Raw genomic sequence first — 8,424 nt, forward strand, 5'->3', positions numbered from 1 at the left:
TTTGGGTTGAGACCCGGATGCCTCTCCAAAGCTTTCAGTCAACCATCACATCGAATCAAAATGCATGCATGCAATGCTGTAGTACTAGGGAACAGGTGTAACCTATTGAATGTATTGGTTGTGATTGCCTTTATATTGACGTAATATTAGAATTTATACATTTCATTCATTACAAATAATACTGTTCAACCCTGTTACATTTATAACCATGTCTATAATATTATTCTCAGTGTCAATTCGAATAGCGCACGCCGATTTGTAGTCTGGCGGAAGACTGTGGAATAGACTTGAAGACAGCTTGACGAATCATTGATAGGAGAGTGACAGCCTTCTCTCATGCTTTCCCACCTACATACTGTAGATTGCTGCCTACATAGACATGAGAATATGATATCTTGCTTTCCCAAAGATTAAACATCTTTAAATGGCTCACTAGAATGCAACCGAGATACAATTGTATAAAAGGGTTTCCAGTGTGCAAGGTAGCAGAACATAGCAGGATTCTTTAAGGTGAATGTTCAAAACAGTAGGAAAAGCGCATTTTACCCAATTTGTCTCATCCCCAAATATCCACCAGATATCCACAGTACCATCTTGTGGTTCTCCGCTGAACTCACTGGATGGGAATCTGCAGTCTACAATGCACCTCACACCTTTTGATAGGTATACGGAGGAGTTCCAATTATGCTGAATGGTGGGTCAAACACACATTCACTGCAAGACGCTCCTCTTCCATTCTAAAAGTCTGCTATTGTATGGAATCTAGATGACAGACAGACAGACAGACAGACAGACAGACAGACAGACAGACAGACAGACAGACAGACAGACAGTGGACCTGGCCCCTCAACACTGATGGTGAGTGTATGGTTACAGTTGCACTCATAGCAGCCTATTTTCTTAAATGGCATTAATTATGGCATCTCCATAGCAGTGCTGGCAAGAGTCGCTTTGTCGTCTGCAGGGATTAAATAGCACTGGACATCATGGGTGCTGCTCTCTGTTCAAACACAGATAGCCCTTTCCTAGGGCTTGTGTGAAATAATGTGGCCAGAGGCGATTAGGTTTATGAATGGCATGTCCCTTAGGCTATAATGCGTTTTTGCGCGTTTGTCTCCATAACCAATTTGTCATTATCGAATCCAACGCATGTTGCTGTGGCTCTACATAACAAGCGAATAAACCCCAATTTGATCATTCTGGCTTTGAGCAAAGAAACACCTCAACACGTCTATAAAGTGCGTAGAACATGGATCAATCGTCTTTGCAATGCCAGGCGATTTTGTTCAACACATGGCTTGTTTTCATAATTACATTGAATGATGATCATACACATTTCTGAAAAACTGGTTGCGCGCCACGCACTTTAAGCAAATGACAGAATGAATTCCCGGTGGTAGCAAGCTCTTCTCAAAATGTCTGCAGCGCGAGTCCGTACAAGCCATATAACTGGAAAGCCGCCAGAAAACATCCAGAAAACAAACACATTATAGGTGGTCTAAATTAAACTAAACTGTGTAAAAGAGAAAATGGGTTTACTGACTATTTGTACGCTAATAACAATACTTACCTTTGCGTTATTCCCACTGTATGAATTTAGCTCGTAGTCCTGACTTCAAGGGATGTGATAATAAAATATACACCACCACACAGGAAAAAAATAAATCTCAACAGTGTGCGCTCCTCTGAAAATCCCAACGTGATAGTGCGGTCCAGATAAAAACAGTCAAACTCCGCTTCAGGTTCTATGCAGAAAAGAAAAATGTAGCTTTCCGTTTGTTAATGACACACATAGCCTATACGGTAATTTCAGTGAGTCATTGTAGTAGCACGGTCAATTGTGCAGAATCTAATTGCCGTAATAGAGAGAAAGCGCGGAGAGATCGGACAGCAATGACGAGAGATTAAGGATAGATTGACCAGGGTTGTTCAGTCGCGCCCCCCTCTCTCTCTCTCTCTCTCTCTCACTTTCTCCCTCTCTCTAGCTCCAGTTGCTATTGGACTACACTAAATGAAATGTACAAAGCCTGCAGCCAATGGATTGCCGCATTCTCTCCATCACTGTTAACCAGCTGCCAGTATGGACCAGTTTTGGCATCCGTGAGGAAAAGGACAGGAGGGTAGCAGGTGTAGTAGGGCATACTGTAGTTTTGTTTTGCTGATCATATTCACCCAGGCTGGCTGTTATACCCATGTAGGTACCTGTCATGAAACGTGTATCAAAAATCTATTAACCAACTATTCAGCTTTACAATGAGCCAATTCATTACACCTGATATGCAACATGAATTCAGCTTAAGCAAAGTTTCGATCCAGTAGCCAAGCATTAACATTTCTTATTTGAACTGTTAGTGTTTTCTTATATATTTCATTAAGGTTAAATGGAGGTAATCTGCCCTTAAACTGGCTGAGACACCGTGCCCTATAGCTATCAATAACTGAATAATAACACAAAGTGAAAAGTAATTTGGGATTTTCAACAAGCAGAGAGAAGCCAACAGAGCCAAAACGCAAGAAACAATTATACGGAAACCCACATTTACATTTTAGTTATTTAGCAGACGCTCTAAACACAGAACGATTTAGAAGAGCAATTGGGGTTATGTGCTCTTTTCAAGGGCGCATCGGCAGATTTTTTATCTAGTTGTCTCTGGGATTCGAACCAGCAACCTTTCAGTTACTGGCCCAACGCTATACATATTTTATCCTGCATTGCAGAGAAAACATGTCACAGTTAAGTACAGTATGGATTATCACACACATGCAGAAAGACAGACCACATAAGACATGATCAAAGGGACCAGGAGATCTCCCTCTGAGTTTTGTTTCCAGCATAGATGAATGCGGTCGCCTCGGGCAGACTAACGTAAATACGGACAGCCAAGCTTGCTTTGCCAACATGTTGGTGCTAGCAAGCAAGCTAAGTAGTGCTAGGTATCAATAGCCAATCCAGTAGGGGCAGGAAACTATAGTGAGCTTCGATTGGTCAAAAGCAACGCGATGTCACGGAGTATTTGTATAAAGTTCAGCTTTCCCCAACTTTGGTCCCACGCGGTTCTCTCTTCCGTGCCCATTCCGTGCCCATCGCCCAGCTTTATTGAGACGGCAATAAGGAAATAAGGAAACCCTCAATTCCCTCAGTCCCACTGAGCTAGCTAGCGCACCGAACCTATGTCTAATAATTTGACATTTCTGTCTATTTAAGGCAGAGATTAGCCTACAAAGTAGCCTAGATGTCAATTAATTTTGTGTTAGTCAGTCTCTAATTCACAAAGGCATGTAGCCTGTGCTGAATGAGTTTATGAAAGGTAAATACTTCCTGTGCTTCTCTTCAGGGATCCTCTGACTGCACTTTACGGTCACTGCCCAACGTCCTTTGGAGCTGAACATTAGATCGCGGGATCCAAATTTTGCCGCTGTCCGTGGTGCTGAAATAACCTCTCACCACTGTTTGCTTGTATGTTCAGGCCTACACATCTGAACTTTCTAAACAAGGAAACGTCACTATAGTAGGCTAATGAATTGCCTTCAAGTCATGTTTACCATTTCCCCCTAGGGTTGGGTTGCCAAATTCCTCATAATCACTACAACACCTCACCACAACATGGGTGTCCCAGTCAGAGGTCAGTGTGGACAGAATCACGTCCCAAATGGCACACTATTCTCTACATAGTGCACTATTTTTGTTAGGGATTTTGGCAATGAAGTCCTTTATCTACTTCCTCAGAGTCAGATTAACTTGTGGATATCACTTTAATGTCACTGCGTGCAGTTTGAAGGAAGTTGCCAACTAGCATTAGCACAATTACTCCAAGTCTATGGAAACAGCTAGCCTTAAAGGGATAGTTCTACCGCTCTAATTTCCTTCATACTGGACACAAAGTTCATCTGACTCTGGAGAAGTTGATAATTGGCTTTATTGCCAAAATCCCTAACTATCCCTTTACACACTCACACACACACACACACACACACACACACACACACACACACACACACACACACACACACACACACACACACACACACACACACACACACATACACACACACACACACACCTGTACAATCTACGTAAGGTGTCATGCAGAACCATCCAACATTCTAGTCAGAAATATAAACATGATCATTCTCATCACATGTTAACAATGACATCATTTTGTTAACAATGACATCATTTTGTTAACAATGACATAATAAAAAAAAAAATGTTAATACAAAATCTGATGTGTTCTGATAATCATTTTTAGCCAATTACCTGCTGGAAACTGAAAGTTTGCCTAGTCTGTAGATGACAACCATTCTCTCTCTTCACTCTTTGAATGCACTGTTCTTATCTCAACAAAAATGTTCCCCTTCTTGCAGAATCTATGGGAGGAGCTATAGGAGGACGGGCTCATTGTAATGGCTGGAATGGAATGGTACCAAACACATCAAACAAATAGAAACAGTGTGTTTGACTCCCTAGAGTTCATTCCAGCCATTACAATGAGCCCGTCCTATAGCTTCACCCACCAGCCTCTGGTGTATACTGCATCTACCACCATACATAGATTCACTCATACAATATTTGGGATGTTTGAGTTTCTCCAAGAAATGCAGCATTGCCAACGGCATTGTGCGTAAATTATAACAACTTTTTCCTTTTTCCTTTTTTTCCTATTTCGGAGGAGTGATTTACATAAAACATAGACTCCAATTCTATCTCCACAATAATGTTTGAAAAAACTTGCAACAGATGTATCATTTGGGTTGAGCATTGAACACCAGGCCGCACATCAGTCTAAGTTATATTGAAACAGGAATTACTTACAGCCTTGAGTTTGGGTATCTACTTGGCTTAGTAAATATAGAAATGCAGAGCTGCTATATGAATGTTAATGTGTCTGTTAAATATGAATGAATTCATAATTACTTGCTCTGCCTAGATAAATTAAAGGGGATTCTTTAATGCAAGAAATTATTCAACAGTTATAGGTTTCTTTCGGATTCTAATGTTATGCAAATGATTAAATAAAACAGTTACTGGAGGTAAGAGTTGCTAAAGCTACTGTAATGATGTAATATTCATGTCATTTTCCGTTTTAAAATGAACAGGAACACACAGGTCAATGGTCACACCGGTAGACATACAGTAAGGAGCTAAGTGGCTTTGTAAACTGCCTGGTATCTGCCCCTGCATGTCAGTGGTCTGTTTACTCTAAAATACAAAGCTATTTCTGGATTTTCAATTGTGTTCTTTTTCTCCTGACTCTGGCCTTGTCTCCTCCTTGATCTTACTGTGATCGTTGTATTTGAATGAGGAGAGTGAGTTGCCTAGAGGACTCTGAGCCTCATGAACTTGGAGTGATTTTATGCCCATCAGGGTTTCCCCAGCCCCACCTCTGACCATGGAAAGTCCAGACCTTTTGATCAAAATCACAAATGGCAGCTGCCACAGCAAGTGAGCACGAAAGGCAAATGGTTTATTATACACTCAGATAGAAATAGGTTTGGTAGATATCCAACATAACAAAAGACCACGATCACAATAAGGAAGAAAGGTCAAAGTCCTCTGACTATCGCTGTTAGGTATTTCTTACTGGATTCTCTCTCGTCATTTATTGCGCCACTGATCCCCTTTAGCCGCATCTACGATGTCTTGACTATAGTGTACATGTTGGATCCTGGCCATCTATGACTTCTACTGACTCACCATTTCCCAATCAACTTGGCTATGATCACCACAAATCATCTCCAGTCACACCCTCTTCTATGACTGAATCTGGATCCTACAGTAACATACTGGATCACAGTGTGGTGAATTAATGAAGTTCTCTGTATGTCTGGTCTACAGTAAAATGGCTTTCAGCCAGATTATGTTGATCCCTGATCTATAACACAGTGGGGAGGAGTGTGAAATTCCTCCATTCTGAGGGTGATTAGAAAGTCTTTAGCCTAGCTAATTTGTCAACGAGAGGCCCCTTCAATGGTTGGACTGTGAATAAAGGCCTGGGATGCCCAATAAAGGACTCTGTTAATCAAGGGGAATGAGATGACGAGGAATGTTGACCATGTGGATTCAAAATCCCCTCCTAAATGGGGTTTATGATGATTGACTGGACTCGGGAACACATTGAAAAATCATTAGTAGCAATGACTTCTGTTGTCACCGGGGTAGCCGTCAATCTTTCCCCATATCCATATTTTTGTGATGATTTGTTTAATTGTATGGTTTCATACTTTGTTTTTCGAACATTACTGTAGTGTAAAGTGTAAACCGGCCTCTAAAAGTAATGTTCGCGCTATACCCTTGTACCTTCCACTTCAGTCGGTGATTACCTAATATAACATGCAATGCTCTTACCTAAGCCCCTAAGTCACCTCTTGTCCTAGGTGACTATGGAGTGTGGAATGCACAGGAGGCCTCAGGTTCTGTTGCCTGCATGAGGAGTCTGCAGAACACCTGAGCCCGTATACATAAAACTAGGATCAGGTCTTCTCTGTCAATATAGTCTTATTCATTAAGATCTAAAAGGCTAAACTGAGAAGGTCTTACATAGTGGGCCTCAGTGGATGACAGCTTCGTTCAACATTTATCCTCAGAGTTCCTGTCTTTCACTGTTTTAGGAAACGGTTTCTCAGACCCAGAGTAAGCCTAGCAAGAAGCATATTTAATGGATTTCTGCCATTTAAAGTGCTTTTTAGTCTACGATTAGGCTTAATCTGTATCTGGCAAACCGGCCCTAGAGTTTTTGTTTAAGGGTGTTATTTTGGATCAGTAGCATCGATGTCAAGATCATTGAGGGGCAGCGGGACAAACATGGCAACTTGGAGTGGTTCCTGACGAGCTGTAGCCTGGGAAAACAGACTGTTCATGGAAATGCTCATGTACTTACCCTCGGCTCTATGCAAAACATGTTATGATTGCCACTGCCATGAAAAACAATTATATTTTATGTATTTATTTGCCTTAAGCAATCTGATAGCTAATTTGTTGAAGCCTATTGGTGGTGTCTATCTAGGGATGTCAAAATGCTGCAGGTGCTGAATTAAATAGCAAAACAGCTATACCTATTCATTTATTCATTCATTTCACATTTGTGAACACCGATAATATAAGGGATCAAGGTAAGACCCAGATGCAGACTGTGTCGAAGAAACAATGTTTATTACATTAACAGGGGCAAAGGTACAGGACAGCAGGCAGGCTCAGGGTCAGGTCAGGCAGAGGTCGATAATCCAGAGGTGGGGCAAAGGTATAGGATGGCAGGCAGGTACAGTGTCAGGATAGGCAAGGGTCAAAAACCAGGAGGATGAGAAAAGAGAGACTGGGAAAAAGCAAGAGCTGAGTACAAAAACGCTGGTTGACTTCACAAACAAGACGAACTGGCAAAGACAAACGGAGAACACAGGGATAAATACACAGGGGATTATGGGGAAGATGGGTGACACCTGGAGGGGGTGGAGACAATCAGAAAGACAGGTGAAACAGATCGGGGTGTGACAGATAAACGTCAGAGAAATGCGATATAGCTTTTAATTGCACTTAACAGTTAAATTTGCCTTTTGTACATGTTTTTTACTGTTGCTGTGATTTTCTGGTTTGTTCGTTATTAATGACTCTAATGGTCTTCACGTTGATGTCTCTTCCTCAAAACAGCGTGAAGTGTCACAGAAAGAGAGACGAGGGAGAGGACACCAGGGAAGAAGATCTGGGCAAGTTTAGCGAGACATATATATACAGTGAGGAGAACAAGTATTTGATACACTGCCAATTTTGCAGGTTTTCCTATTTACAAAGCATGTAGAGGTCTGTAATTTTTATCATAGGTACACTTCAACCGTGAGAGACGGAATCTAAAACAAAAGTCCAGAAAATCACATTGAATGACTTTTAAGTAATTAATTTGCATTTTATTGCTTGACATAAGTATTTGATCACCTACCAACCAGTAAGAATTCCGGCTCTCACAGACCTGCTAGTTTTTCTTTAAGAAGCCCTCCTGTTCTCCACTCATTACCTGTATTAACTGCACCTGTTTGAACTCGTTACCTGTATAAAAGACACCTGTCCACACACTCAATCAAACAGACTCCAACCTCTCCACAATGGCCAAGACCAGAGTGCTGTGTAAGGACATCAGGGATAAAATTGTAGACCTGCACAAGGCTGGGATGGGCTAAAGGACAATAGGCAAGCAGCTTGGTGATAAGGCAACAACTGTTGGCGCAATTATTAGAAAATGGAAAATGTTCAAGATGACCCCAATCATCCTCGGTCTGGGGCTCCATGTAAGATCTCACCTCGTGGGGCATCAATGATCATGAGGAAGGTGAGGGATCAGCCCAGAACTACATGGCAGGACCTGGTCAATGACCTGAAGAGAGCTGGGACCACAGTCTCAAAGAAAACCATCAGTAACACACTACGCCGTCATGGAT

The 8,424-nt window shown here is 41.6% G+C and overlaps 1 protein-coding gene across 2 annotated transcripts in view; it reads right to left on the minus strand.

Moving 5' to 3' along the window:
* Window positions 1-2,008, minus strand: part of LOC110495893 (neuroligin-4, X-linked-like) — a 76,950-nt gene extending 74,942 nt beyond the window's left edge. For both annotated transcript variants that reach the window (XM_036952404.1, XM_036952403.1), the window contains exon 1: window positions 1,571-2,008. The gene's annotated coding sequence lies outside the window, so the exon portion shown is untranslated. The remainder of the gene's footprint in view (window positions 1-1,570) is intronic.
* Between the last annotated feature and the right edge of the window lie 6,416 nt (window positions 2,009-8,424).

The sequence above is a fragment of the Oncorhynchus mykiss genome, chromosome 18 (assembly GCF_013265735.2).
Source record: "Oncorhynchus mykiss isolate Arlee chromosome 18, USDA_OmykA_1.1, whole genome shotgun sequence".
Classification (NCBI taxonomy): Eukaryota; Metazoa; Chordata; class Actinopteri; order Salmoniformes; family Salmonidae; genus Oncorhynchus; species Oncorhynchus mykiss.